Genomic DNA, 16,330 nt, shown 5'->3' on the forward strand with positions numbered 1-16,330 from the left:
GTGTTGGCGAGTCCACTACTGTTGCAGGCAGGACATTCCACACCCTTACTACTCTCTGAGTAAAGAACCTACCTCTGACATCTGTCCTATATCTATCTCCCCTCAATTTAAAGGTATGTCCCCTCGTGCTAGACACCACCATCCGAGGAAAAAGGCTCTCACTGTCCACCCTATCCAATCCTCTGACCATCTTGTATGCCTCAATTAAGTCACCTCTTAACCTTCTTCTCTCTAACGAAAACAGCCTCAAGTCCCTCAGCCTTTCCTCATAAGATCTTCCCTCCATACCAGGCAACATTCTGGTAAATCTCCTCTGCACCCTTTCCAATGCTTCCACATCCTTCCTATAATGCGGCGACCAGAATTGCACACAATACTCCAAATGCGGCCGCACCAGAGTTTTGTACAGCTGCAACATGACCTCATGGCTCTTAAACTCAATCCCTCTACCAATAAAAGCTAACACACCGTACGCCTTCTTAACAACCCTCTCAACCTGGGTAGCAACTTTCAAGGATCTATGTACATGGACACCGAGATCTCTCTGCTCATCCACACTGCCAAGAATCTTACCACTAGCCCAGTACTCTGTCTTCCTGTTATTCCTTCCAAAATGAATCACCTCACACTTTTCTGCATTAAACTCCATTTGCCATCCGGGATAGTCAACACGGATTCGTGAAGGGTAAGTCTTGCCTCACAAATTTGATTGAATTCTTTGAGGAGGTAACTAAGTGTGTAGATGAAGGTAGAGCAGTTGATGTCGTATACACGGATTTTAGTCAGGCGTTTGATAAGGTTGTGGAAGCATTGGAAAGGGTGCAGAGGAGATTTACCTTGCTACCTTGTAACCCTCAAGCGACCCTACTGAACCTTGTTTTCTCATCCTTACATACTCTTCCTTTTTCCTCTTGACCAAACATTCAACCTCTTTTGTGAACCATGGTTCCCTCACACGGCCATTTCCTCCCTGCCTGACAGGGACATACATATCAAGGACACGCCATATTTGTTCATTGAACAAGCTCCACTTTTCATTTGTGCCTTTCCCTGACAGTTTCTGTTCCCATCTTATCCTCCCTAATTCTTGCCTAATCGCATCATAATTACCCCTCCCCCAATTATAAACCTTGCCCTGCCGAATGGCCCTATCCCTCTCCATTGCAATAGTGAAAGACACCGAATTGTGGTCACTATCTGCAAAGTGCTCTCCCACAAACAAATCTAACACTTGTCCCGGTTCATTACCCAGTACCAAGCCCAATGTAGCCCCCCCCCCTCGTCGACCTATCCACATATTGTGTCAGGAAACCCTCCTGCACACACTGTACAAAAACTGCCCCATCCGGACTGTTCGACCTATAGAGGTTCCAATCAATATTTGGAAAGTTAAAGTCACCCATGACAACTACCCTGTGACCTCCACACCTATCCATAATCTGTTTTGCAGTTTCTTCCTCCACATCTCTATCACTATTTGGGGGCCGATAGAAAACTCCTAACAATGTGACCGCTCCTTTCCTATTTCTAACTCCGGCCCATATTACCTCAGTAGGCAGATCCCTCTCCAACTGCCTTTCTGCAGACGTTAAACTATCCTTGATTAACAATGCTACTCCTCCTCCTCTTTTACCACTTTCCCTACTTTTACTGAAACATCTATACCCAGGAACTTCCAACAACCATTCCTGCCCCTGTTCTAACCATGTCTCCGTAATGGCCACAACATCGTAGTCCCAAGTACCAATCCACGCTCCAAGTTCACCTACTTTATTCCGGATGCTCCTTGCATTGAAGTAGACACACTCCAACCCACCTTTCTGTCTGCCGGTACACTCCTGCGACCTTGATACCCTCCTCAGTACCTCACTACTCTCGACACTGGCTTCTGGACGACAGCTCGTTTTCCCAGCCCCCTGACAAATTAATTTAAACCCCCCCCCGAAGAGCCGTAGCAAATTCCCCTCGCAGGATATTGGTGCCCCTCTGGTTCAGGTGCAAACCGTCCTGTCTGTACAGGTCCCACCTTCCCCAGAACGTGCTCCAATTATCCACGTACCTGAAACCCTCCCTCCTACACCATCCCTGCAGCCCCATGTGTATCTGCACTCTCTCCCTGTCCCTCACCTCACTAGCACGTTGCACCGGCAACAAACCAGAGATGACAACACGGTCTGTCCTGGCTCTCAGCTTCCACCCTAGCTCCCCAAATTCCTGTTTTAAATCCCTTCTCTTACCTATGTCGCTGGTACCGATGTGTACCACGACTTGTGACTGCTCCCCCTCCCCCTTAAGGATTCTGAAAACACGGTCCGAGACGTCACGGACCCTGGCACCCGGGGGGCAACATACCATCCGTGAGTCTCTTTCGCTGCCACAGAACCGTCTATCTGTCCCTCTAACTATCGAGTCCCCAATAACTATTGCTCTCCTGCTCTCCCTCCTTCCCTTCTGAGCCTCCGGGACAGACTCAGTGCTGGAGATCTGTTCACCGTGGCTTACCCCTGGTAGGTCGCCCCCTCAACAGTATCCAAAGCGGTATACTTGTTACTAAGGGGAACGGCCACAGGGGATCCCTCTACTGACTGCTTCCTCCCAGCCCCTCTCACCGTCACCCATCTATCTTTATTCTTCGGAGTAACTACATCCCTGAAGCTTCTATCTATGACCACCTCTGCCTCCCGAATGATCCGAAGTTCCTCCAGCTCCAGTTCCCTAACGTGGTTTCTGAGGAGCTGGAGATGGGTGCACTTCCCACAGGTGAAATCAGCAGGGACACTGACGGCGTCCCTCACCTCAAACATTCTGCAGGAGGAATATTGCACTGCCTTCCCTGCCATCCCCTCTCGATAAAAAAAGAAAAAGAAAGAAAGAGCTTACCTGTTATTGACTCTACCCCTTAGGTTAGAGGAGGTGGAAGGGTGGGGGACACGACAAGTGTAGTGTCTCAGGTTTAGCAACCGCCCAACTTAAATACAGGTAAAAGTAAAACACTTAACCAGCAATCACTGCGTCCCGCACGAGAACAGCAATCAGCTGTTATGGGCCCGCGCAAACAATTTAAATCTTTACTACTTACCCAGCAGTCACTCTGTCCTCACTCCGACTGGATTCAGCTGGAATCTCCCAACAGTAAGTTTTTTTTAAAATTTACTCCCTTCTCAGCAAGCACTCACTCAGCTACCACTGCACCCCACACGATAACACCTCAGGGAAAAGAAAAACTACTTACCAGTCACCAGCCAATCACTTACCTGCAGGCTGTGATGTCACGGTTCAACTTCTTTCTACTTCTACCTGCCCTCAAGTCTCCCTCTTGATCTTTACTCGGCTGGGATCCTTACAGTGATTGTCTTTTTTTGGTTAGAGGAGGAGGTAGGGAGGGAAAAACTGAAGAAGTGTTTCGGGTTTAACTATCACTTGACAACAACTCCTCCACAAACCACCTTCAAGATACGGTGACTGCAACGCACTGATTCAAATTTTCCCCGCAACAGCCAATCAGCAGCTCCGCTCTACTGCCGTCTGCTGGATGCTTGCCTAGATCTGGTCCTGTGTAATGAGACAGGATTGATTCAGGATCTCATAGTTAGGGATCCTCTCAGAAGGAGCGATCACAATATGGTGGAATTTAAAATACAGATGGAGGGTGAGAAGGTAAAATCAAGCATGAGTGTTTTGTGCTTAAACAAAGGAGATTACAGTGGGATGAGAGAAGAACTAGCTAAGGTAGACTGGGAGCAAAGACTTTATGGTGAAACAGTTGAGGATCAGTGGAGAACCTTCCAAGTGATTTTTCACAGTGCCCAGCAAAGGTTTATACCAACAAAAAGGAAGGACGGTAAAAAGAGGGAAAATCGACCATGGATATCTAAGGAAATAAGGGAGAGTATCAAATTGTAGGAAAAAACATACAAAGTAGCAAAGATCAGTGGGAGACTAGAGGACTGGGAAATCTTTAGGGGGCAACAGAAAGCTACTAAAAAAGCTATAAAGAAGAGTAAGATAGATTATGAGAGTAAACTTGCTCAGAATATAAAAACAGATAGTAAAAGTTTCTACAAATACATAAAACAAAAAAGAGTGGCTAAGGTAAATATTGGTCTTTTAGAGGATGAGAAGGGAGATTTAATAATGGGAGATGAGGAAATGGCTGAGGAACTGAACAGGTTTTTTGGGTCGGTCTTCACTGTGGAAGACACAAATAACATGCCAGTGACTGATGGAAATGAGGCTATGACAGGTGAGGACCTTGAGAGGATTGATATCACCAAGGAGGTAGTGATGGGCAAGCTAATGGGGCTAAAGGTAGACAAGTCTCCTGGCCCTGATGGAATGCATCCCAGAGTGCTAAAAGAGATGGCTAGGGAAATTGCAAATGCACTAGTGATAATTTACCAAAATTCACTAGACTCTGGGGTGGTCCCGGCGGATTGGAAGTTAGCAAACGTGACACCACTGTTTAAAAAAGGATGTAGGCAGAAAGTGGGTAATTATAGGCCAGTGAGCTTAACTTCGGTAGTAGGGAAGATGCTGGAATCTATCATCAAGGAAGAAATAGCGAGGCATCTGGATGGAAATTGTCCCATTGGACAGGCGCAGCATGGGTTCATAAAGGGCAGGTCGAGCCTAACTAATTTAGTGGAATTTTTTGAGGACATTAACAGTGCGGTAGATAACGGGAGCCAATGGATGTGGTATATCTGGATTTCCAGAAAGCCTTTGACAAGGTGCCACACAAAAGGTTGTTGCATAAGATAAAGATGCATGGCATTAAGGGGAAAGTAGTAGCATGGATAGAGGATTGGTTAATTAATAGAAAGCAAAGAGTGGGGATTAATGGGTGTTTCTCTGGTTGGCAATCAGTAGCTAGTGGTGTCCCTCAGGGATCAGTGTTGGGCCCACAACTGTTCACAATTTACATCGATGATTTGGAGTTGGGGACCAAGGGCAATGTGTCCAAGTTTGCAGATGACACTAAGATAAGTGGTAAAGCAAAAAGTGCAGAGGATACTGGAAGTCTGCAGAGGGATTTGGATAGGCTATGTGAATGGGCTAGGGTCTGGCAGATGGAATACAATGTTGACAAATGTGAGGTTATCCATTTTGGTAGGAATAACAGCAAAAGGGATTATTATTTAAATGATAAAATATTAAAACATGCTGCTGTGCAGAGAGACCTGGGTGTGCTAGTGCATGAGTCGCAGAAAGTTGGTTTTCAGGTGCAACAGGTGATTAAGAAGGCAAATGGAATTTTATCCTTCATTGCTAGAGGGATGGAGTTTAAGACTAGGGAGGTTATGCTGCAATTGTATAAGGTGTTAGTGAGGCCACACCTGGAGTATTGTGTTCAGTTTTGGTCTCCTTACTTGAGAAAGGACGTACTGGCGCTGGAGGGTGTGCAGAGGAGATTCACGAGGTTAATCCCAGAGCTGAAGGGGTTGGATTACGAGGAGAGGTTGAGTAGACTGGGACTGTACTCATTGGAATTTAGAAGGATGAGGGGGGATCTTATAGAAACATATAAGATTATGAAGGGAATAGATAGGATAGATGCGGGTAGGTTGTTTCCACTGGTGGGTGAAAGCAGAACTAGGGGGCATAGCCTCAAAATAAGGGGAAGTAGATTTAGGACTGAGTTTAGGAGGAACTTCTTCACCCAAAGGGTTGTGAATCTATGGAATTCCTTGCCCAGTGAAGCAGTAGAGGCTCCTTCATTAAATGTTTTTAAGATAAAGATAGATAGTTTTTTGAAGAATAAAGGGATTAAGGGTTATGGTGTTCGGGCCGGAAAGTGGAGCTGAGTCCACAAAAGATCAGCCATGATCTCATTGAATGGTGGAGCAGGCTCGAGGGGCCAGATGGCCTACTCCTGCTCCTAGTTCTTATGTTCTTATGTTCACTTGAACACCTAGGGTATCTTGCTCAGGTACACCTTCTGGATGCAGTGACCGCAATGCACTGATGCAAATTTTCCCCACAACAGCCAATTAGCAGCTCTGCTCTACTGCCCTCTGCTGGATGCTTGCCTTCACTTGAACACCTAGGGTGTTCAAGTGTAGGCCATCCAATTAATATACATTATGCAATTATAATAACACGTATTATTAATCCATGCATCAGGTAAAACCCCATGACCACGCTGTGAGAGCTAACTCTGAGCTGAATCCTGCTTTAGGATTTATATCCCCCTTCTAGTTGTACTGACTAGCAGATATCCCTGATCCTTGTCATTTGTGTGTCCATGTCGTGATTTGTAAACTGTGCATGGAAATTAATTGTAAATTCATCCATCCCGCAGACCAGTGTCGATAGACTCTTTGTATTGTTCATTCCTCAAGTCCAATCACCGTGAGTCATAGCTGTCGCTACTCAGGAAGGTAACACAATAGCTATATCCGTGTGTTCCACTACCTCCAAGGCATCTGATTACCTTGGGGTAGCAGCACCGTAAAAGCTTCCTCATGTCCCTTAGAAACAGCACACAACTCAGTCCATCAGCGACCAAAAAGGTTGTTATCCCTCACTGTTTTTTTTTAGGAAGTGCTTTCCGTTTCTCATTGGAATGGTAAATTATGATATCATGTACTATCCACTGATTATCTTGCTTTATGAATTGCAGAAGCTTCAATTGATCCTGTTTCTCTTCCTGACTTCCTCACACTCGTGTCGAACATTGTACTGAACCATGTAGCCTGCCAGCCTGGCTTACATGAGACAATAACTCAGTTTTCTTCAAATCCCTTTTGTCCGTTATCATGTTCCTTACAGCATGGAGTGTATACTTCCATTATTTTTATTTCATTTTTTACTTTGCAATAACACCACTTGCACATTCAATACAGTCAACCTTTGGGATTACAACCCAATTGAATCCATACATAACAGTCCCGAACAACTTACAGGACATTTCGGCCGTAATAACTATTACACTCTCCAATGCAATATTGTTTGCTGCATTGGTTACAAATTTCCCGCCGTGGAATCAAGCTGCCAAGATTCTTAAACTATTGACATTTAAAATGCGGGGGTTCCTCGTCAGTCGCTGCTGTCTGCCGAGACCCTGAATAACTCCACCGCGTAGTCCATACCCCGTGGAGACCACAGATCATCCATCAGCTAATGCCCAGTGAGAGATGTCTGACCGGAGGTTTCACTGTTCAGTAATAATTTGATAGTTTGATTTGTTTCTAACCCGTAAGGTTTTCCTTCTGGGCTCTTGTCATTTAATTCCCTCAAATATGTAGCCAATTGTATCATCAGTCCCCCCGCCCCCCCATACTGTCTAAAACATTCTTCTCTGGAGTGTAGTTCTCGTTCTTCGTCTGTGTTATTTTTGCTTCATCTGAAACCCAAATGAACAGGTCAAAGGCGGAGAGGGCCCTATTTCTTAACTTGTATCTTTCTATTCTTGTTTGGATGTTCCAGAAGTGCCCTCTCCAGGACTTCCGGATTTCCATTGCCACCATTCCCTTTTTTTTTCTCTGATCATTGACGTACATCATACGATTAAGGCCTGTTCGACCTCCTCCTCCTATCGTTGCACCTCTGAGTGAGACTCGAAGAATCTCAAACTCCTCTTTTGCTAACTCAGTGGTCCAAGCGGGTCGAAACTTTCCCTGATACATGTCGGATATTGCTACTGCATTTCCTTTCATTTCTTTAATTTTGATTACGACCGGATTTTTATGAAAGTAATTTCCAACCAAGACATTTTCACTTCATCATCTGTCCTATCAATGCTGCTAACAGGTTTCAATCCACTGACATCCCGCTCTACCGATTACATAATACTAGTAAGTGCAGTAATTCCTTGACACTCACAAGCAACATTCCTTTTCCCTTGTCCGAGCGGTTTGGGGATATGATCCATCCTGTGGCACGGCATCCTTGCAGTGATACAGTCTTGCAACACGGTTAGGCTAATTTTACATCCCCGGGTCATCCCAACATCTCTTAAGCTACGTACTCTCTCACTAATTGGTACCATAAGTTTGTCACTTCTCCACAATCCTACACATCCTTTCCCAATCACTTCATCGTCAGCTAGGTTTTCTCTGCAGTAATTACAATTTATCATTATCATTATCACATGTGGTCACAAACTTCGATCATCAGTGTTGCCTGATGTTTCACAAAACAATCATGACAAACTGAATTCCCCAAATTTCCCGAAGCAGTTTCCCATTTCTGACGTTCTAAATGCAATATCAACTCACCTGAATGATTAATATCTGCCATTCTCCTAGGTCTCATATGATTACTCCTTGTCCAAACTACTGGGCTACAAAATGTGCCACATCCTTGACATGATGTTTCATTATGTTGACAATGAATCATTTTAAACTGGGGTCCATCAATAACAGCCCGTGACCTATCATCCCATATTCTCAACTCCTTACTGATTACGTTTCTTCGTTTGCTGCCGATATGTTGCCTATGGATTATAATAATCCCCCTGTTATTATTGAATTGGGTTGGATGTTTTAGTTCTGATACAATTTCCTTTGCTCCAGATGCCACTGATTCTCTAATTCAACGTCCCCCGTGCTGCTATCAGCTTTGATTAAAAAGTACAAATTACTTTTGCTGCTCCTAGCAAAAAGAGGGCATACTCTAGTGACCATTCTTCCATCGGTGTCTGTGTTTTATGTTTTTTTAAGCTACTCCCTGTTTCTCCACCATTTTCTTTCCTGAATATTTTTTTTTTAAATGGATGCCCATCTGGCTTGTTCTTCGTCCTCCTTAACTTTACTACCATCCGTATGTACCACCCAAGCATTTACTAACTCTGTTCTGCTAACTGATTTATCAAGTTTCTGTCCCTTTTTAATGTTATGAATATACATTAAGGCAGGGTTTAAAAGAATGATTTCCCATCTTTCCCATCGAGCTGTATTCGCGCCTTGCTGGCAACCCTGTCTCTTGGTCAACTCTTTGTCAATTCTAAAAATTCAGTTGCGACATAAATTTTCTTCCCGGCTGATAAATGTTCAATCTCTGCTATCCTTTTTATTCTGGCTGCCAGACACTTTGCGATGTCCGCAAACGTTTGTTCAGCCCTAGCCCAATTCCCTGTCAATGTTTGATAGGTGTCTGAATACTATGATTAACAAGCACCATACCATACCATTTGCATACAGATCAAATTTAATGCTCAAATCGTCCTCTTCATGTCTCTCCTCTAACGGCCCAGATGTTGCTACAGCTGTTTTTAACTGGTCCAAACTCCTCTGTGCTCCACTGGTCCACTTAAAATCCCCCCTCCAAAGTTTCATAAATGGGTCTAACATAAAGACTAAAGTCTTCCACTACTGGTCTCAAGTACCCCCAAATTCCCATGATTTGCTGAACCCCGTTTCGTGAAACAGGTGCTGCGATTCTAGCAGCTTTCTCTCTGAAACAAAATGAAAATCGTTTATTGTCACGAGTAGGCTTCAAAAGAAGTTACTGTGAAAAGCCCCTAGTCGCCACATTCCGGCGCCTGTTCGGGGAGGCTGTTACGGGAATTGAACCGTGCTGCTGGCCTGCCTTGGTCTGCTTTCAAAGACAGCGATTTAGCCCTGTGCTAAACAGCCCCTACACTGCCTTCCCCACCTGCCCTTGACACTGACTACCCTAGATAATCGACCTCGCTCCTGCCAATCTGGCAGGTCTTCAACCCTATCTTAAATGCTGCTTCATTAAGTGTTTTAATAATTTTAGTCACTCTTTCAACATGTGGCCCCCTGATCATCATCTCTAATTAACACATCATCAATATAGACTGAAGCCAAATCATCTTTAATCAGCTCCCTTACTGTTGCCTGAAAGTGGTCTGGGGAATTAACATATCTTTGTGGCAATTTACAGTATACGTAATGCTTCCTGCCAAAGGGAAATGCTGTCTTTTCCCTGCTGTCTGGGTCTAACGGGACACTCCCGAATCCGTTGGCTAAATCTATACTAGTTAAATACGTTTTGCCTGCCACCTTCTCCAATGTAGTTTGTGGATTTATTAAATACTGTTTATCCTTTTTTTTGTGTGACCTTGTTTAATGCTTTGTAATTCGTTCCCATTCTAAATGTACCAGCAGGCTTGCTAACTGCCTGAAGTGGCCTATTCGGCGATGCATACGTGACTTCTTGAATGATTCCCTGCTGCTCTAACTCTTTGGTCATTATCTCCAGCTCGCATTTGGCACCTCGGGTCAAGGGCTATTTCTTTTACGGCCTGTATCGTCTCCCTGGATTGTGTGCTGGAATTGTGTGCTGATTAACCCTGTGCCATTCTTTCTATTGCTCGGTTTGCTTTCCTTATTTCCTCTACATTATCAATTGGTTTTAATATCTTAATTTTTTTTATTTCTGCATCTATTTTTATTAATCTTTCCCTGCCACCAGATTCTCATTTCCTGATACTGCAAGTAATACTCCTAATTTAAGCTCCAGTCCCATATCTTTATTCCCTAAAGCTCCGTCTGCAATGTAGTTCACATTCTAAACTTCATTTCTTCTGCTAGTGACTTTCTTGGACGTCAGCGGGCACTAGGACCCGGTGGAGCTGTGCCATATCACTTCCACCGACTACCTCCTAATACTGGTCCCATTGGTCCCTGTGTTTCTAGCCCCTTACTGCCACAATGCCCCTCTCCACTATCCCAATATAACCATAAGACCATAAGACATAGGAGCGGAAGTAAGGCCTTTCGGCCCATTGAGTCCACTCCACCATTCAATCATGGCTGATTTCAACTCCATTTACCCGCTCTCTCTCTCCATAGCCCTTAATTCCTCGAGAAATCAAGAATTTATCAACTTCTGACTTAAAGACACTCAACGTCCCGGCCTCCACCGCCCTCTGTGGCAATGAATTCCACAGACCCACCACTCTCTGGCTGAAGAAATTTCTCCTCACCTCTGTTCTAAAGTGACTCCCTTTTATTCTAAGGCTGTGCCCCCGGGTCCTAGTCTCCCCTGCTAATGGAAACAACTTCCCTACGTCCACCCTATCTAAGCCGTTCATTATCTTGTAAGTTTCTATTAGATCTCCCCTCAACCTCCTAAACTCCAATGAATATAATCCCAGGATCCTCAGACGTTCATCGTATGTTAGGCCTACCATTCCTGGGATCATCCGTGTGAATCTCCGCTGGACCCGCTCCAGTGCCAGTATGTCCTTCCTGAGGTGTGGGGCCCAAAATTGCTCACAGTATTCTAAATGGGGCCTAACTAATGCTTTATAAAGCTTCAGAAGTACATCACTGGTTTTATATTCCAAGCCTCTTGAGATAAATGACAACATTGCATTTGCTTTCTTAATTACGGACTCAACCTGCAAGTTTACCTTTAGAGAATCCTGGACTAGGACTCCCAAGTCCCTTTGCACTTCAGCATTATGAATTTTGTCACCGTTTAGAAAATAGTCCATGCCTCCATTCTTTTTTCCAAAGTGCAAGACCTTGCACTTGCCCACAAAGAACAAAGAACAAAGAAATGTACAGCACAGAAACAGGCCCTTCGGCCCTCCAAGCCGACCATGCTGCCCGACTAAACTACAATCTTCTACACTTCCTGGGTCCGTATCCCTCTATTCCCATCCTATTCATGTATTTGTCAAGATGCCCCTTAAATGTCACGTTGAATTTCATCAGCCATTTCTTGGACCACTCTCCTAAACTGTCTAAATCTTTCTGCAGCCTCCCCACCTCCTCAATACTACCTGCCCCTCCACCTATCTTTGTATCATCGGCAAACTTAGCCAGAATGCCCCCAGTCCCGTCATCTAGATCGTTAATATACAAAGAGAACAGCTGTGGCCCCAACACTGAACCCTGCGGGACACCACTCATCACCGGTTGCCATTCCGAAAAAGAACCTTTTATCCCAACTCTCTGCCTTCTGCCTGACAGCCAATCGTCAATCCATGTTAGTACCTTGCCTCGAACACCATGGGCCCTTATTTTACTCAGCAGTCTCCTGTGAGGCACCTTATCAAAGGCCTTTTGGAAGTCAAGATAGATAACATCCATTGGCTCTCCTTGGTCTAACCTATTTGTTATCTCTTCAAAGAACTCTTAACAGGTTTGTCAGGCACGACCTCCCCTTACTAAATCCATGCTGACTTGTCCTAATCCGACCCTGCACTTCCAAGAATTTAGAAATCTCATCCTTAACAATGGATTCTAGAATCTTGCCAACAACCGAGGTTAGGCTAATTGGCCTATAATTTTTCATCTTTTTCCTTGTTCCCTTCTTGAGCAGGGGGGTTACAACAGCGATTTTCCAATCCTCTGGGACTTTCCCTGACTCCAGTGACTTTTGAAAGATCATAACTAACGCCTCCACTATTTCTTCAGCTATCTCCTTTAGAACTCTAGGATGTAGCCCATCTGGGCCTGGAGATTTATCAATTTTTAGACCTCTTAGTTTCTCTAGCACTTTCTCCTTTGTGAGCGCTACCATATTCAACCCTGCCCCCTGACTCTCCGGAATTGTTGGGATATTACTCATGTCTTCTACTGTGAAGACTGACGCAAAGTACTTATTCAGTTCCTCAGCTATTTCCTTGTCTCCCATCACAAAATTACCAGCGTCATTTTGGAGCGGCCCAATGTCTGCTTTTGCCTCCCGTTTGTTTTTAAAGTATTTTAAGAAACTTTTACTATCATTCCTAATGTTACTGGCTAGCCTACCTTCATATTTGATCCTCTCTTTCCTTATTTCTCTCTTTGTTATCCTCTGTTTGTTTTTGTAGTCTTCCCAATCTTCTGACTTCCCACTACTCTTTGCCACATTATAGGCTTTCTCTTTTGCTTTGATGCATTCCCTAACTTCCTTTGTCAGCCATGGCTGCCTAATCCCCCCTCTGATAACCTGTCTTTTCTTTGGGATGAACCTCTGTACTGTGTCCTCAATTACTCCCAGAAACTCCTGCCATTGCTGTTCTACTGTCTTTCCCACTAGGCTCTGCTCCCAGTCGATTTTCGTCAGTTCCTCCCTCATGCCCCTGTAGTTACCTTTATTTAACTGTAACACCTTTACATCTGATTCTACCTTCTTTCTTTCAAATTGCAGACTGAATTCTACCATATTATGATCACTGCCTCCTACGTGTTCCCTTACTTTAAGATCTTTTATCAAGTCTGGCTCATTACATAACACAAAGTCCAGAATGGCCTGTTCCCTCGTGGGCTCCATCACAAGCTGTTCCAAAAAGCCCTCCTGTAAACATTCAATGAATTCCCTTTCCTTGGGTCCACTGGCAGCATTATTTACCCAGTCCACCTGCATATTGAAGTCCCCCATGATCACTGTGACCTTGCCTTTCTGACATGCACTTTCTATTTCGTGGTGCATTTTGTGCCCCCGGTCCTGACCACTGTTAGGAGGCCTGTACATAACTCCCATTATGGTTTTTTTGCCTTTGTGGTTCCTCAACTCTACCCACACAGACTCCACATCATCTGACCCTATGTCGTTTAGTGGTATTGATTTAATTTCATTCCTAATTAACAAGGCAACCCTGCCCCCTCTGCCCACCTCTCTGTCTTTTCGATAGGTTGTGAATCCCTGGATGTTTAAATGCCAGTCCTGAACCCCCTGCAACCATGTCTCTGTGATGCCTACCACATCATACCTGCCAGTCACAATCTGGGCCACAAGCTCATCTACCTTATTCCGTACACTGCGCGCATTTAAATATAGCACCTTTAATTCTCTATTTACCATCCCTTTTTGTTTTCTTAGTGTGGTGGACCTTGGTTTACTGAGCCTTTCCATACACTGTGTCATATTTTGTGGGATGGGGACTATCGTAACCTCTCCAGCGTTTTGTCTTTTCGTGCTTTTTTGTATTCCTAAGCAGCTACGCTTCCCACTGATTACTTCACCCTCTTATTTCCCTGACTTTCCCTTCCCCCCCAATCTTTAGTTTAAAGTCCTATTGACCACCCTATTTACTCTTTTCGCCAGAACACTGGTCCCAGCTCGGTTCAGGTGGAGGCCATCCCAACGGTATAGGTCCCCCCTGTCCCAAAACTGATGCCAGTGTCCCATGAAAAGGAACCCCTCTTTCCCACACCACTCTTTCAGCCACGTGTTAACTTCCCTTATTCTTGCCTCCCTATGCCAATTTGCACGTGGCTCGGGCAGTAATCCGGAGATTATGACCCTTGAGGACCTGTTTTTTAATTTGAATCCTGGCTCTTTATAATCTCTAAACAGGTCCTCTTTCCTAGACTTGCCTATGTTGTTGGTACCGACATGGACCACAACAACTGGATCCTCCCCCTCCCTCTCCAGTATCCTTTCAAGCCGGTCAGAGATGTCCCGCACCCTAGCACCGGGCAGGCAACATACCATGCGGGACTCTTTATCCTGCTCACAAAGGATACTATCTATCCCCGATAATAGAATCCCCTACAACTACAACTTGCCTATTTACTCCCTCCCCTTGAATGGCCTGCTGAACCATGGTGCCTTGGTCAGCTGACTCATCCTTCCTGCAGCCCTGTTCGCCATCCACACAGGGAGCAAGTGCCTCATACCTGTTGGACAGAGTCAAGGGCTGAGGCTCCCGAGTTCCTGACTGCTGGTTCCCTTTACCTGCCTGACTTGCAGTCACACCCTGCTGTCCCTGGCCACTGGCAGGATTTAAACTACTTACTCTGACAGGTGTGACTGCCTCCTGAAACACAGTGTCCAGGTAAGTCTCCCCCTCCCGGATGTGCCTCAGTGTTTGAAGCTCAGGGCATGTTTTAATTAATTTTTTCTTGAAAGCGGTATCCTGCTACAGTCCCCATTCTACCTGCTCTCTGGACTGCCTACCCCCCTGGGATCATTGCTTGCAGCGTCCCCTCAAGTTCTGAATGCTTATACACCAAGGCCCCACAGTAGTCGAATAGTCCCCAGTACTTGCCTAACCCCTCTTACGGCCTGGGGTTTGGGCATCTCTAAATTGGCCTTCTTCTTTTCGACTGGGATCTTCCTTTCCCCCTGTGTAATCTTAAAATAAAGTTAAAAATCCATAGTCTTAGCTATATGAAAATCCCTGAATCTTAAATTTGATGTGCAGTGAGTTTACAGAGAAAATGCTGAAATCTCTACAGATTTGGCACACAGAACAAAATGTTTAAATGGAGGTACGTCATGCTGCCTCTAACAAAGGAGCCCATGGACTCAGCCCACACCCAATGCCTAGTCTTCGCATTTCAATTTAGGTTCCTTTGTTCTCTCCTTTTTAAGAGCAGCCAAGACTACGCCAAGTTCAAACTAATCATTGACAAATCCCAATTTATACATTTTGATTTTGCTTTTTGTTTACTTCCCGAGAATTGTGTTCCAATTAACTCCCACATAGTTAATCATTATTACTGATTTTCTAAAGACCTTTCAAATACTTACCCCGTTTTCAATCTCGTTTTAGCTGCCGTGTACCCCTCCCAATTGGTGTGCATCTGTGTTTTGCAAAACACAACATTTTAAAAACTAGGAATACCAGAGGAAGTTCACAAATTCTTATTAAACACACACACTCATTCATCCACCGAGACCTCCACTCAAACAAAAGGAATTCAAAGCATTATACTTTCACTCATCTCAACCAACTGGACAATAAAAGTTTGAATTTGCACAGAATTCTTTTTTCCCTTTTCCCTTATCTCTCTCCTTTTTTTTCTCCGTTACGGTTCTGAATTTTCCAAGTCTCTGGTTCCCCCAAGTGGCCATTCATCTCCCAACTTTTTTTTTCACTCATAAGACATACCTCCCAAGAACAAAATCCAACTTAGCCAATTCTAATTGTACGGAATTGAATTGTCTCCAGATCATTCCATCAGCGGCCTTAACTGAATTGTCTCTGTGACATTCCCTCAACCCATTAAAGACCTTAACTGAATTAAAGTGTAATTTAATACAACCAATTTTAATTTTCAACCCACATGCACGGAACTGAACTATCACTGCAGTATTCCCTCAGTTGCTAACTGAATTATCGCCCGATATTCCCTCAATTCTCATTTAACTCTCAACCATACCGACATCGACTGAAATTATGTTTTCTAATCCGCCAGACTGAGCTTTGATTTCCTCGAACGATCTTACCCGACCATAGGCGAGTGACCAAACCTGCTTCGGACTACGAGGCAGGGGGAAACCGACGTGGTCCTTTATAATCTACTCACACCATGGGCCCATTTCCCTCTCTCCGTCCAAGGATGGTTTAATTCTGATTTCACGAATAGTTGGGAATTCGCTCTTGAAATCCCACTCCCGACACCAAATGACGATATTGAGTTCTTTCTGCCCTCAGTCTGGTCTCAGTATCCCAGTATCCCCTGTAACAAAGAAA

The sequence above is a fragment of the Scyliorhinus torazame genome, chromosome 6, assembly GCF_047496885.1.
Source record: "Scyliorhinus torazame isolate Kashiwa2021f chromosome 6, sScyTor2.1, whole genome shotgun sequence".
In the NCBI taxonomy this organism is placed as follows: Eukaryota; Metazoa; Chordata; class Chondrichthyes; order Carcharhiniformes; family Scyliorhinidae; genus Scyliorhinus; species Scyliorhinus torazame.